This window comes from Mus caroli, unplaced genomic scaffold (genome assembly GCF_978045245.1).
Source record: "Mus caroli unplaced genomic scaffold, Mus_caroli_1 scaffold_19, whole genome shotgun sequence".
Classification (NCBI taxonomy): domain Eukaryota; kingdom Metazoa; phylum Chordata; class Mammalia; order Rodentia; family Muridae; genus Mus; species Mus caroli.
In genome coordinates, this window is record NW_028227274.1 from 84,422,869 (window position 1) to 84,439,485 (window position 16,617).

The window sequence follows — 16,617 nt, forward strand, 5'->3', positions numbered from 1 at the left end:
AATGTTTTCATGATTTCAGAAGATATATTATGGAAGGCCTAGTAAGTGTGACAAAGCAACCTGCAGCTCATTCCTCATAAAAACGAGGGGTTAAGGAAGAAATGAGGAATAGGCAGAGACAGCATTTCAACCTTGAGTCCTGCTTTCCTTGTCATTTTGTTTAAATCTTACTTGGTTGTTTTGGCTTGCATGGTAAGCTGGTGAAATTGAGGACTGAAGAGTTCTTCTGGTTGGTTTCATGATTGTAAATATCATCTTCTCATCACAGTAGAACCAGAGTGGAGAGGAAGGGCCAATTCACCAGGTCTAAGACTGGAATCTGGGTCAGCTGGAGGGTATGGGGAGGTTTATCAACTTTAGGGCCAGGCAAGAGCTACAGGTCTGACTTGTATGCCATGACCATTTCTTTTCCATGCCATTGACCTTAGACATAACCCACAATATTTTATCTTTTACAACATTACTTTTTTAAAAATAAAGGTAATATTGACAACCTTCGAATTGTTTAAGCATATATCAACCAGTATACAGTTCTGGATAAAAATTGTTTGAATGTTTGTAAGATTTCAATTGTCCCATAATTAGTTTTAAAAAATGAATCACATCATGTGTTCTTTAAAAATAAGAATATTTTTATGATATTGGGAAAACAAGTATTCTAGATAGTTTTGAAGTATGCACTCTGTCTTTGCTTGCTTTTGGTGGCATTTGTATTTGTTAAAGTTTTGAAGAAAAAACTAGTCCTGTGTCCCATTGCTTTTGTGCTTTTGTTAAATTGTTTATTTGGGCCAAAGTCACCATGGGAGAGTTATAGTCATTTCTGATGATAGTCACAAAATATATACAGGAAGAAATAACTGAAGAAAGGTCAGGCAACGTCTCTTATGTATTACAATCTAAAATCTGAATACATTTTCATCTGGATACATTTCCAGTCAGGATTTCAGGATCTAAGAGTGTGATGTTTCCTACCTGCTGACTTGCCTGCATATCTAGCTTATGAGCTGATGACTTAACCCAAGGGGATTCTGTAAGCATTCTAATCGTTGATGCCAAGTTCCATAATAGGTACATTTAACATAACTGAGCTAAGGTACTTGGTGTTTTATCACTATGGTGTGAATCGAATTTTCCAGAGCTGCTTTAGAACTCAAACTCCTATTTCTTATCGTCATATCCCCTCCTTTCTTTCTGTCTTCCTGCTTTCATCTTCCCTTGCTAGCATGCTAAATTGTGTCTTCACTCAGCTCCAAAATTGTTTCTATTTCCTAAGATCTGACTGTCTGACTTTCTTTTTTACTCACTTCAAAAATAAAATAAATAGCCTTTTCATCTTGAGCTCCTGCTGGCCCTAGTGTCTGGGCTTTTGAATTCTTAGTGATGTCTGAAAATCAGTCCACTAGAAGTCATGCATGGAATGGAAGGATAGGAAGACAGCCAACAAAAGTGCCAGGGAAAGGGTGTTGATGAAGGTGTTCTGTTTTCCCTACACATGTTAACTTTTCTTTACTGTTTAGTTCAGTGATGGTTATTTTGGATTCCTGTGTCATCATTCAGGTCCTGAGTACTGGGATGAATCACCCAGGACAGTAGTCCAGCATATCTAAGAATTACAGTAAAGATGTTGTAGCAAGCAAGGAGTTCAAGTCCTAGGGTTTGCATGAAATGCAAAGAAGTTCTAATGTGCACAGAGCCTCTGAGTACTTCGCAGAGAAGGAACATAGGGAGACTTCCCCTGCATCCTGTGTAATGCATAGATAGCGGCCATATATTTTCTGGGTTTCAAGAACAGACCTATGTTGCTGTGGCTGAGTGTGGTTGCACACACATCTAATCTCAACAGTGAGGAGGCAGAAACATGTAGGTATCTGTGACTTCAAAACCAGCTCCTTACCAGTCAGGGCTACACAGGGAAATGCTATCTCAACCAAACCAAACCAAACCAAACCAAACCTAACCTAACCTAACCTAACCTAGCCTAACCTAACCTAACCTAACCTAACCAAACCAAACCAAAATGAAAGACCAGTGCTAAATGCTAAGACATGAAAAATGTTAAGGACTACACTTTGTACAATATAACACACAGCCAATTCAAGAAGACATCACATTAAACATACAAACATGTACAATGTCAGAAAACTGTATATTTGCTCATTTAACAGGGTGTCTCATTAAAAATACTTAAACAATACAGAAACTCAAACAACTAGTACTATTTATAAGGCCTTGAATAAAACTGTAATAACATATACATCAAATTCATAAAAATGGGTACCCCAGGCATGGAATAGCAGAAGAGGGGTAAGTTTGGAGCCCTGATAGATCTATACTAAAATCTATCTTAAGAATCATCAGTAAAAGTTAAAGATCCCTCTGAAGCAGATTCTATAATTTTGGTATTATTTGTATAAAGAAACTATTTAAGGTAAAAATATAAATAGAAACTAGTCTAGTTAAATAGTTTTAAATGAAGAATGCTGTTTCTCAATTCCACATTTTGTAAATTCAACCTAAGGAAGCCTTTTGAGCAGGGAATAACACTTCTCCTCAGCCAGCTGCTTTCATGGCATGGTTTCCTTTACCACTAGAAAAATCTAACTTAATCAGAAAAAATACATAGCTATACCATTGGAGACCTCCTTGCTCAGAGGCTTTAACATAACTTTACCATTATGTATCTTCAATCAGTGGCATTACCCAGGTGCTCTTGAATGCATCTGAGTGAACAAAAACACCCTGGAGATTGTATTTCTGGGGAAGACAACCTTTGTTTTCCTTCGGTTACACATATACTTTGCTAGTCTTTTATTTTTCTTTCCAATGAATACAGGCGTTTTTTTTTTTTTCCCCCGCTATTTCCAGACAAAGAAGATAAAAGATAGAATTTTCCACTTTTGATGATATTTTTCTATACTATTCTCAGGAGAAGTTACACACACCCTACTAAAAAAGGCTTAACTAAAGGACTATACCTCACCATAACAGAGAGGTAAGGTTGAGTTAGTCTTTCCCATTGAAGTGAGTGGAGTTTTTAAATATTCTGGGATGATTATAATACTTTATACCTTTCATCCAAGAAGCTCAAAGTCTTTTAGGGACAGTAGGTTGAATCCTAGCATGCTGATTGACTTCAAAGAGTACCCTGGGAGCAGAGGTTTAAGCCAAGTGTTTCAAAAATGCCCCTATGCAGAGTAGATGAAGCGTACTATTAAATGGAAATAGGATTGCTTTTAATGTTTCCTGGATTATTTCATGCAACTTTACCCTCCTGTTTACGACAAGAGTAAATGTGTGGACACATAACCAAAATTTTAAATTAGTGTTTGAGAACTTGGCAAACAAGTATTTTTACATCATCTTCACATCTCCCCCCTCTCCAATCCCCCCCCCTCCAGCTACTCTAGAACTCCTTTCCCCACTCCCTTTCAAGGTCTAAACCTCTTCAATTACTATTTTTTGACACACACGTATATGCACAGAGGCACATAATATATCGACATACATATATAGACATCACTACAGCTTGCTGAGTACATTTAACATTGCTCTTATGTAGATGCACTTAGGGCTGAACACTAAGACTGAATAATTTATTCAAAGGCTCCTCCCTGGAAAAGACTGATTGTTCTCTCAGCAGCCCCAGGTGATCATTTAGAGGTGGATCATTACAGTTCTGGTATCTATCCTGATATGAAACAAAAATAATTTTATCCATAGATTGGATTGACTTTTACCCAAATGATAGAAATGTTACAAGTCTAAGGTTTATAAAACAAACACATAAACAGAAACATGATTTTTAGATTAGTTAGTGTTATCTTTTAAACTATCATGTTTACAATATTGACTCAAACTAGTCTCACATCACCTTAGGAACTCTTACGAACTACAAACTTTGAGGAATAGAATCATATTTCATAGTAGGCTTGTTTTATCAAGAATCAAGATGCAAAACTTGAAACCCGGTAACAAAAATCTTAAGTGTGGAGCAGGTAGCATGGTCATGTGAGACTCAATTCTTCTGTTCCTGCGTCTCACTCAGCCAGACCAGTAACTGGTTCATCTCATCGATGGCTTGTAGAAGACTTGGGCTGAGAGATGGGAAAGTCAGCGAGATGAAACTGCTGCTTGGTCTAGGTGGGTGTTCAGGAGAGAACTTGAGAGTGGGAGAGACTTTCCAGGATTAGCTCCCATCTGTGCAGAGAACACTGAAAGCAACATAAAAGGAAAGGAAAGATTGCTGAGCAGTTTCCTGTACAATACAGATATCAGCTGGTCTCTAGGATAGACAGTGTCCAGGGGTGGGTGTGTCGTTTGCAGTTATTGGGTGGTTCGAGGCTCAACTGAGTGTTTGGAACATGGTATGTCCTGCAATTGAGCCACAAAGGTCCCACCATAGTTATGCATCTTCTTTGGATTAGAAAAAAGACTTGAGGGTTCCGATCTTTTACTCATACCTTCGTACCAAAAAGGAAAAGGCTTCACACAGAAAAGGCTTGGGAGAACTCACTGCCTGGCTTGTAAGCTCGTCATGACTTCTAGCTCTTTCTTGCTTATCAGTTTATATAACTGTGTGCTGATGTGCCTTCTGCAAAGGGTAGTGATCATGACTGTAATTTTATCACATATCCTAGAATTTCTTTTAGTGTAGTTGTATTAAGGAAGTTAATAATAGAAAACTATTATGCCATCTCTCAGGTCACTACAGTCTATTTTTTGAAGAATTCACTTTTCTCATGTTTTAAGAAATGTCTTTCAGTTAACAATGGCTTCTCCCCTCTCTTGTTCACTGCTTAAAATGTATGTCTGCTCTGCCCAGCTCATCCTGAAGTAGATAGTTGCTCTATAGTTCATCTCTTCTATCTGTTCCTGTTGATATGATTCTGTGTGTATATAGCCCTGTTTGAACTCATTCCTCACTTGTTAATATTTAAGAGGAGCAAAGTTTCTTCATTGAGGTGTAACACAACTTTATCATCCACGTCTCTTTGAGGTTTACCTGTGATAGTAGTTGCATCTAGTCATTGTAAAATATACCTTTATCTAAGGCTGCTGTAAGTAGCTCAGATCAAGAGAGGGATATTGTCCAATCTCCTAGAGGAGGCTTGTCAGCAGAAATGAGATTGGTATTAATGTATAGAAAGCAGACCTGGTCAGCTAAGTGGAAACTATGCCTCAACAGGTTGTGAGATAACCTCAGCATCCAAACCATCATTAAGTACCTCACATTTAGCCTCCATTTTAATTGTTAAGATACATAGCAACAATTTAAAAACACAAGAAATTTAACCAAAGTAAAATATAGAACAAAGACATTTGTAATCTATTTGGCACATCTTATGTCCAGGGATTTGTATAGTTGGGAGAAGTTACAAGTGTAATCTTTCCCATAATCCATTGATGAACATTAAGCTTATTATTGCATTTTTAGTAAATTTCAATTTCAATTTATGAATTCATATACATTTTGCCTAAGGAAATATTTTTTGAATCTTTATACTTAAATCATTGTCTTCCGTAGCATTTTACAGACAGATTGAGGCTTATTTTTAATTTAGTTGTGTATGAAATGACTTAAGGAATTACAAGAAAACAGCTCTCTATTTTAGTACTTGATGTCATTATAGCTATAAAAGTAAAACTTGTGGTTCTGTACTTTAAGTGAATACACACCTTAAGTTGATTTCCATCCCATTCTCTTAGCCACTTACTTATTCAGTGGATAATTCTGGTCCACCCTGTTGATCGCAACAGTAAAAATACTGTATGACACATCTATGGCAAACATACAATCGATTCGTTGTCTCTGATCATATCTGTTTGTTTTGTGTTGTTTTGTTTTGTTTGTGTTTCTTTTTGTTTTTGTAGAGAAATGTTCACACTATGTGCTGCTCCTCCCCAAATATGATTTTCAGGAATAGCAGGAATCCATGAATATGTCATTACATGTCTAAGGGGAGTTAGAATCATAGGGAATATGCCCCATTGAAGACATGTATCAGTCAAATTTAATACTGGTTGATTATCCTAGATTATCTGGGTTGGCAAAGCAAAGTTCAAATTTCTTTCCTTTGCCATAAATAGCCAGAAGACTTTGAGTCAGATGAGATGATGTAATGAAGACCCAGTGAGCTTTAAAAGGAGAAGAAAGAGAAGCAAGGTGATGATGGGCAGTTTCTAGAAACAGAAAATGAGAACAAATGGATTTTTCACTGCATCCACCCAAAGCATGACTGACATCTTATTTCAGACTTCTGATATCTAAAACTGTAAAATAATATGCTTGAGTTGCTTAAACCACTAAGTTTGTGGTAATTTATTCCAACAGTGGTGTGAGACAAATAGCGATTTTATTTCTTGGAAGTGGAATGTTACGATAAAAAAATATCTTCAAAACGGAGTAGGAATGAGCAGTGTTAAAAAATCTGGAAACATATTGAGAAATGAACTACAGAAAAAGTTTACACTGTTTAAGTGGACTATTAGATTACACATGTTGTAATTGACTGTCAATTGGAATTTCCAAAGAAGTAAAACTCATGAGAGAAAACACATTCATGCCTTTTAGAACATATACATACCCAAGTAAATTATTGGTAAAAATATGAAAATTGAAATCTGGTTATTAAGACTCATAGGAAATCAAGAGCATTAATTTGGAAACGAGAGGAAAGGAATCACTATTGTATTTAGTCAGAGACTGAGTCCAGTCATTTTCCAGACTCACATGTAAGGTGGAACTTTTAACATTTACTTACAGTTTTAAGAAATTCACTGTCAACTAAAATTTAGGGATTTTTGGACACAATTGGAAAAGCTTGCCTTAAGGGAAATGGAAACCCAGAACTAGCAGATGGATTGGGGACATAGCCCGGTCAGTAAAAGCTTGCCATATATGCATAAATAAAGGCCTAGATTGGATCTCCTGAACTCACATTTTAAAACTTAGGTATGTGGAATGTACTTGTAATTCTAGTGCTATAGTGACAGAGACAGGAGGAGCCTCGGGATTGCCAATTAAGCCTTGGTGAGCTCCAAGCTAATAAATAAGGGAGGGAGTGTGTCTCAGAAGGCATCATAGACAGCTCCTTACAAACAACACCAAATTGTTATATGGCCTCCACACACATATGTATCCATCTGCCAATGCAGAGTTATACACTCGAATTGTCCTGTGTGTGTGCGCTCTCTCTCTCTCTCACACACACACACCATTTCAAAATTAGCAAAGAGACGCTGGAAATAGCTTCCTGAACTCATCACAAAATGGGATCACAGTATTAAAGATCACAAATAATTCTTGAGAGAGAGAGAGAGAGAGAGAGAGAGAGAGAGAGAGAGAGAGAGAGAGAGAGATGAGAGAGAGATTCTGGATACAATTTTGATAAATCACTTCAGTCATTGCAAAAATAAGGACCATAGTATTTCAGAAAGATTTGTCAAGGACATTTAAGAAAAGCTGAATAAAGCCTATGACATACACACGAGATACAGTTATTGAGAATGTCTATCAGCAGCAACATTGCCTTTGTGAACTTCGGGCAATAGAAAGATAATAAAATAAAGAGGATGCCCCGCCCAGTGTTCCCAAACAAGACTCAAATTCAAATGTGCTTGGTATAATCGACTGAAACATGCAGATTCTGTACTTGCAATACGGTATTCAGCAAAGAAACAGTTGAATTGTAGGTAATTCCCAGACACTCAATAAAATGAAATGGAATTCTTCAGCTAGATTTCAAAATTTATTTATACTGGTGAGTATTTCTTTTTACTCTCATTTTCAACTTCTGCTGGGAAGGAATGCTACACTATACCTGCCACATCATCACTGGGGTATTGAGTAAAGTATCATGTCTCTTGAATATTATATGTTCAGAGATGGAGTAAAGTTGTGCCTCAGAGAACATCCTATTCAGAACCCACAATACAGCTGATGTAGATGATGCAGATACTGAAAACTGAAAGCAACTCTGTCTGTGAGTTGATGCTCTAACAGGCTGAGAACTTTGGGCACTATGAAGGAGGGCACATAGTCTGCCTTTGCTGTAGAGATCTCTATTGTTGTGTCAGTATTCTGCCTGTGCAAAGAAAACAATAATACGCCAAGATGTCCGTGTCTTCCATTTTGGAACCTCTGAAATTATCACGGTAAATAGCAGAGAAAATAAGGCAGATGCCCATGGGCTGAATGTTGATTCCCGTCTGACTTTAAGATGGGAAGAGAGTGCTGGGTCTCCAGTGAAGTCACACGGAATTAATACAAAGTCCTTCAGTGTGTAAGAAGAAAATGTCTCTGTCAGATCACAGCCTAAGAAATAGAACATGGTTATTGTGACTTTGAAGATGGAAAGCCACACACCAAGGAATGTGGCAAGCCTCCAGAAGCTGACGGCAGTTAGAGACATTCTCCCTTCAGGTCTTCAGAAGACAAAATACAGATCCCCCAACTCTTAGATATAATATTTTCAATGTGCCTAAAGCCATCAATATTGTGGTATATTATTGCGTGAGTAACAGAACTCACATATAGCCTGAAACTAAATGTTCAAAGTGTATGCTGAATTCAGAAGATGAAGAAAAGGGACCCTAAAGTAAGACTTTTGCTATGGAGATGGAGAACAGATATTTACTTCCAGTTCAAATGTTAAAATAACCCTTCTCATAATGTCCGTTTAATCTGGATTTTCTGCATATAAATTAATAATGTGTATCTAGATGTGTGTGTGTGTGTGTGTGTGTGTGTGTGTTTGCTTCTTTGTGGTAAGTCTTTTATATCATTTAATTTTATGGGAACCCCATCTTTATGCACAAAATTGACTGCAATTCCCACAAAAACAACAACAACAACAAGAACAACAACAAAACCCAAAGCAAACCAAACCAAAACAAAAATCCCTGCAACCCCCTTTCCAGAGATGTGCATGGGATGGTGGTATTTTTGCTTGTGGCAAATAATAGCTATTTGTGGGAACTGGCACCCTTAAGCCTCTGCCTCTTCGTGGCATATCTGCCTGATGAATTTGCTTCAGCAGCCCGTGCTGTCTGTTCCTGCCTGCTCAGTTGGCTAGTTTCCCGCCACTCCGCAGCTCTGCTGACTTGCCTGAAATTCTGCTTCAGTTTGTCCTTATGGCACTTTTCTCTTCGCAGCCGCTTTCAGACAACTCATTTCACCCAGCCTAGCCTAGGAGCAGCAAAGGGATTCAAATATGGCATGACAGTTCACACCTAGCAGTACATGAGCCCACAGAAGAGTTATAGCTGACTGTTTTAGGCAGGAGGACATATTAGTCATAAATATGTCACTTCTACTCTGAGTTGATCATAATCCAAATCGGATGATGTTCTCTTTCCTGGAAGCGTTTCTTCAGAAAACTGCACTACAAAACCCTGTGGAGTTTCACTCGGAGATACAGAGGGAGAATCATATACCGGGGAAAGTAAGAAATCAGTGGAACTTTCACTGGAAAGGAATGCGATTTCCCTTGGCGGATGTGAACAAAGTAGAACCCTTAGAGTGGCTTTTGGCAGGACTGATAAAGTAGGAAAACACAGATGAGAGTTGCCATGACAAAGACAATCAATGCAAAAAAAAAAAAAAAAAAAAGCCCTGGCAGAAGTGGAAAATGCATTGGCTAGGCCGAGGTCCCCTTGCTGTCAATGACTAGTTAACTCTTGGGAAAATGATAGCCAGTTTTATGTGCATAGAAGCACATTGCTCTGTCTCCATAACGATTTTCAAGTAACATTTGCCTTTTACTCTAAAACAAAATAATGAGGTTACTTAAAAACAGTGATCATGGTGATTTGCTGTTGACAGCAGTTTTATCACATCAGTATGATTTCCATGGCAAGCCTTCTCCTCCTAGATTCTGATGCTGCTTGCAGGAATTTCTCCAGGGCTGCACACTTTGTTTCTTTACAACTCCAAGCCTTGCATTTCCCTCTCATGGTCCTCTGCCTTCTCCTTCCTTAAGCTCTGAATGGGATCACATTTCTTTATGCTGCCAGCCCTGTTTTATGCTTGTGACCTGCTCCCTCATTTCTAGAAAATCATATATGTCCATTTGCATATGAACTGTAAACAATTCCTCAATTCAAATTCCATAAATAGACCAAGTGTTAGTTTGTTGTGCAGACAATTAGCACTGGCATTTCTGCTCACTGGACTGGACATTTCAATGTTCATAGCAGATTGGAAAAGTTTTTAATTTTTTCTCACACCAACTTAAGTATTCTGTTTGATATCACCAAGTATGTGTACTGCAAAGTCTAAATTTCTTTTGAGGCAAAATGTTATTAATATGGTCTCATTACCTAATTTTGAAATCTTTCATAACCAAGAGATAATGAATATGGGTAAATTCTAGTTCCTTTCACACACAAAATGCTACATGTTTGACATGGCTATAATTAATCACACCTGACTAGAAAGATGTTATGTTAAAGATTTTCTCTTAAAAAGATCTCTCAAACACTGGACCACCAAACAGACAGCATACACCAGCTGAGGCCTCCAACATACATACAGTAGAGGACTTCCAAGTCTGAATTCATTTAGAGATGATGCACCTAACCCTCAAGAAACTGGACGCCCCAGGGAGTTTAGAGGTCAGGTGGGGTGGGGAGAGGTGGGATATCCATGTGGAGACAGGGTCGTTGGAAAGAGGCATGGGATGTGAAACAGATTGGGGGGTTGGGAATAAAATATGGAGTGTAAAAAATAAATTAATTAAAAAAATACACTGTGTAATCATGCATTCTAAGGATTTTAACAATATGATGGGGTGTTTTTGGAGTCTGTTTTTATAGGTTTTAATATTTTTCTCTCTGTAGTAATTTATTTTACTGTACTTATTTTCACAATATATGATATCATTGTTGGATGTGTCATAGGCCACATGCATAAACAATTCCCATCACATCATTTTCTGTGAACCCAGAGTCAGACCCATCCTACCCACTTTCTTTTCTGTAACTTTTTATAGTTGGATCTCATCACCTGCCAAGTATAATTGTGGATATTGCTACCTTACAGCATCAGCTGAGAGCATATGTAAACCTCTTGTTCATTATTTCACAGGCCCCTTTAACAAGAACAGGTGGTAACTGACACTTAATTGCCTCCAACTTTTTGTTACACGCTGAGACAGGTAATTTAATGAAGTGTAGAATTGTGTCTTGAGCTTCATAGTGTTTTAAAAGAAATAAATGTTTATCTCCAACTCAGTGAGTGCTTCCGTATGGGCACAATATCATGGATAATTTAGGAAAATAGAGAGAACGTCAACTAGATGGGCCAAGAGTCCTGTGGCTCAGCACTGCTTCTCTTCCCAACTCCTTCTCATCTCACTGATATGGATGAGGACTATTCATGTACCCACTCATCCATAACCAGTCTTGTCTCCCTGAATAGAATTACAATAAAATATTCTCTCTTTAGATTGACATCATGCTTTGAACAAATAGGGCCTTGTAATATACCTTTACAATCCAGACTCATAAGCTGTTGGCAATAGCTGGCACTTGATGAATTTTGTGTGCATTTTTCATTGAGTTTGTGAATGAATGGACAAGAATCAATAATCAAAGAAGATAGAATGTGTGAGACTTCATATTTGAAAAGAAATGCTGATATGTTGATGTCTATTTTGTAGTGAAGACCATTTGTAGTGTGTGACTTAGAAAGGAGAGAATTTAAGACTAAGAAGTTAGTACTTTGATTCATATGATTAAGGACTCTGGGAGACAGGCAAACGATTCATACATGTGACTTTAAAAGTGGGAAGCACAATAATGTGTTAATTGAAGAGTGAAAGTTGAGGCTGTATTTTATTATAGGAGTGTAATTTATCTGGATGTGAAGGATAGATCAACAGAGAACACAAAAGCCCAGATATAAGACACACAAAATCAAGGCATAGTGAAAGCTGCCAGGTAAGAGAATGTAGGCAGTGGTGGATAGTACAGTCTGTGTTGATTAGCTGAAAAATAAATCTGGAATCAGAAAAAGTGTGTAAGAAATTCAGTAGTAGTGTGGAAAGAGCAAAGCATCAATGCCTGTTTCTTGATTAAGTTGTGTTAAAATTTGCCCTGGAAAACCAAGTCTTAGAAAGTGTTACCTTTATTTTGAAATATGTTGAGAGCTTAGTCAATTTAATACCTTTGTCTGCATATGAGGAGTTTAGAGCTGAATGAGAATTGTGACCAAGAAAGGTAAAGAACAGTTGAGGGGAGAACTAAGGAGAAAAGTCAAATTAATCATGATGCTTATATATTTTAAAACAGAACAGGCCTTGAATGTGAGCCAATGCCCTTGTGTTAGCAAATCAAAAGACAAAATTAGATATTTAAAAATTTTTACCTTCAATTCATTCTTGGCTTCTTTCCTTATAGATGTAATTTACCAACTGACATCAGCTTTGCTTTGAGGGTGGGCAGGTTTTTATACTGCACATTGATTTTTAAATTAAAGAGAAAAATATTTTGATTTATATAGAGAAAGACTCTCCCAATGATGGTTAAAGACAAAGGGCCTTCCTTGGAAGAATTTTGAAAGGCACTGGATAGATACACACTATAATGCATATGAATGACAAGGATATTGAGAAATATATCATTTAGTCTTTTAACTTTTCTTTCTGAATAGCTTTGCCATGTTTCTTTCAGAAATTTCCCCACTTATTTCTATCTAATTAGGAATACATCCTAATTATCTAATATCTGATATGTGGATGACTTCAGCTGTCTCGCATCGTTTATTTTAATTTATATGTAGAGTGTGGGTGTGGATTGGGTAGGAGTTGTGTTATAGGTGGAGACACAGGGAGCTGTGAAATGCCTGACCTGGGTACTGGGAAGCAAACTTCAATCTCTTAACTTTTAACCACTCAGGCAGCCTCCTTGCACCATCTAAAGAAATACATTTGTTTTTCCTTTAAAGTAAGGGGTGGGTGAGCTAATCTCTTTATTCATTGACTCATTTAATTGTTATTTGGCCAGTGCTAACTACTTTACCTGTTTTCTGACTCTGTTAGGATTAGTAAAATTTCTTTTTTTCTTTTTTAGCTACAATAGTGCAAAATAAAGATACTTTATGCATCATAATCTAGATGTCAATCTTGTAAATGGATACCTCTTTTAGAAAATATTCTGAAACATGCATTTTACGTACTTATAAAGTAGCTTCTTTGCTTCAAATGTATTTGATTTTACTTACTAGATAATATACCTTTGCAAGTTTTTCAATAAAATTGCCCTGCAGAATAATGTGATAAATGTAGTCATTCAAAATTAATTCAGATGAAATATGACATAGTTAAGCAGTGATTCCTGCTTTCTAAAAGTCTCATTATAAGAAATTCATCTTAATAATAACGAATTATTGAATTTTTATTATATTTCAGATATTAAAATAAGCCCTTTGCATGCATTTTCATGTGGCATCTTTAGAGCCCACCTGTGAGACTTTATATTAATTTCATTTAAGTTCAGATTTTCAAAAGTTAAATATGTAAAATGCTTAAATAATATACAAAAGTTCATATCACCAATAGAGATGAGATTTGAACACATGATTTAGATATTATGTCCCAGAGTGAACAAGGGCATTCATTTTCATGATTAGCATCTCACACTCTGATTTTTCTTTCTTTTATGAACTTTCTGGATATCTTCCAGATGCGAAGCCTTTAATACACTATGTGCACATTTATAAATGAGATCTTCATAGAGTATAGATTGTATGTCACATGTGAAGCAATAGGTACAAAGTCCCAGAGAAATTCTCTGGAAGAAATCAGAATGGCACAGCCATCTCTAACACAAAAGACTGGTGCTGAATTAAAAAAAAATTCTTATATTTCTTAAATATGCATGTCCTTTTAAATTAAAGGAAAACCTATTCTCTATTCCTTTAAACATAATTTTACTTGGATAATATCATTCTACTTATACTGTATTTTATAGATAATTTATACATTTCTTGTGACAAGAATTCAAATAATTAGTCATTTTTCAGGAATGTGAAGAGAATGAAATAAGAGAGATCTCTCTCACATTTGGGACACACACATAACACTATAGTCAGAAGGATCTTGAACTAGCAATTTGGCTATGTGACCACATATAGACCTCCAGAGTAGAGGTTGCTATGTATAGAAGAACTTTGTACATGTTATTTAAGACTACTGTAGCAACGCTCTTCCAAAATTACAGAATCATTTCCTATTCCTTCCATTAAAACCAATTTTAGAAACACAGATCACTTGGGTATTTTTTTCTAAACAAAATTACACTGGTTTTTTTCCCCTGTGTCCTGGTTTTATATATGAGTCACTTGAAATCTGGAGTGGTGAATGGCTTATGCACACTCTAGAAGCTAACATTCAAGCATGCTCTACTGCTTCCACATTTCGATCTGTTTCATTTTACTCCAATTAGATGACAAGACATTCAGGACCCTTTCATGTATTCAGAAATTCTTGATACAATGGGTTCTTCACAGCTTCTCTACAGTGAGAATACATACATTCTATACCCTGTTTTCTGTATGTCCACACGAATGCAAATTTGTTTGTCTAAGTCAGTTGGTTCTAACACAGTAATAATAGGTCCACACTATTTATAGTCTTTTTTGTTTATTCCCATTAATCTCAAAAATTAGAAAGTTTAACCATTATTATAAACATTACAAGGTACTATTTTTTTTTACTGTTGCCTAAAATCTGCAGCAAATGGGTGATCAAATAAATCCAAAATTATAAAGAGAACATTGAATTTATTGATATAGAACTCAAGTAGTCAAACTTGCACAACATATTTTATTTAAATTCAGATGTGCCAACAGGCTGTATTGTGGTGGGGCAGCGTTGATATAGTCAGAATATCTTTGGGCAGGAGAATTTTCATGTTGAAAGGCCCTCTCCAGAGACAGTCTAGAGACTTTAGACTCTAGCGAGGGTATCTCTAAAAATGCCAGATATCAAAATGATCTGGACACATGCAGCTAGAGAGCTTGTAGGTCTCTGTTCTTTGAGGCTGGGCACAGCCAAGTTGGCCTGTTGATTGCTGGGAGGATGTGATTGTCTGGAGCTTGCATATAGCAGTCTGGGGTTTCAGTGTAAACCTGCAAATTGGCATAGATTACCCTATGTTAAATATGTAGCTGTAGTGTTTAAGTTCCTGGGGGAACTTAAAGGTCACTACTGAAACAATCTGGCAGTTTCACAGACCATCCTTTAAAGATGTTAGCTTTCCATGATTTTCCTAAATTTTGTTTCTACCACTTGTCTAACTAGGTAGTTGCTGATTGTCTGGGGGTTGTGGAGAACAGGGAGAAGAGGACATACTCCCATCCCTTTTTACTCTACAAGTCCCTCACACCAGTACCTAATATATGGGAAGTTATATCTTCAGCTATTGTATTTTAAAGAATTAAAATATCTGAAAGTGATTCATGATGGTTGTAATAAGCAGTTTCCAGAACTAAGAAGAGGTGGAATCTTCCAGAGTCATACTCAAGGATAGGACTAGGAAATGCTCTATCAGCCAAGTTGTAGCTGAAAATGAAGTAAGATTCTTTCTCTTTGAATTCCATAGACACAGGTCCAATAAATTAGATAAGTATATTAGAAATATGAAAGTAAATTAGAATTAAGAAACTAGAGGCTTCAGAAAGCTTGAGAAACTATGGTTAATTTAGTCAGTTTGCAAATTATGGAGGGAAAATTCAAATCACACACAATTTGGCCCTTAACATTTTCTCTTACCTGATAGATAATAGTTCATTAATACCTTCAAAAGACAGAGAACGTATGCTGTTGATTCTATTTCTACCTTGCTGGCTAATATCATAGCTGGTTTTTTTTTTCCTTGAACTAAAATGTCTGAATTTTCTTGCTTTCTGACATTTGCATAGAAACTCAGTTCTTCAATCAGAGATCTCCTAGGAATTCCTTATGTGGACTCTAGATAGTATGTTTGTGATGGTCAAAGTTGAACTCCATGTTGAAAATGAACACTACACACTGAAAAATACACAAGACAAAACTCTCTCCTATGATCCATTCACAGTTGGTCAAGATCAGCATGGTAGCCATTCAGGCTCAGGATAGAGGAAATGTATTTGACTTTCATTTTTCCTGCTGTCCACCCTCACCCGCTGAGTGTTTGGAAATAAATGTTAAAATTGTGTGCTCTATTATCTATTCCTGCTGACACAAATTTTATACTTGCCTTGTGGTTTCTCATCTATCCCAATGACTAGCCTATCTCCTATCATAATCCACTTTCTTATTTATCCAAGGAAGATGGGAGAAAATTATATGAAATGATATTCTAATTGTTTACATCTACAAAATAAAACCACTTGAACTTACATACCAGAATCTGTTTCTATACATAATCTTCCTCTATCATGTTCTTGCATTTATGAATTAAAACATCTGTTTTTTACAGATTTCTCCTGCTTCTTGTGTATTTCTCAGCTCATTCATATATATTATACTTGTGTGTGGAAGGGTTTTGGATTTGGTCAGCTGGTCACAGAAGTAGGAATGTTCTCCATTGCTGTCGATATTAATCTCAAAGACCTTAAATATTTAGTTGCAGATA

General features: G+C 36.6%; 1 protein-coding gene across 1 annotated transcript in view; it reads left to right on the plus strand.

Moving 5' to 3' along the window:
• The window catches only part of Neto1 (neuropilin and tolloid like 1), a 123,648-nt gene that overhangs the window by 12,375 nt on the left and 94,656 nt on the right, over positions 1-16,617 (plus strand). The gene's annotated exons all lie outside the window — the stretch shown is intronic.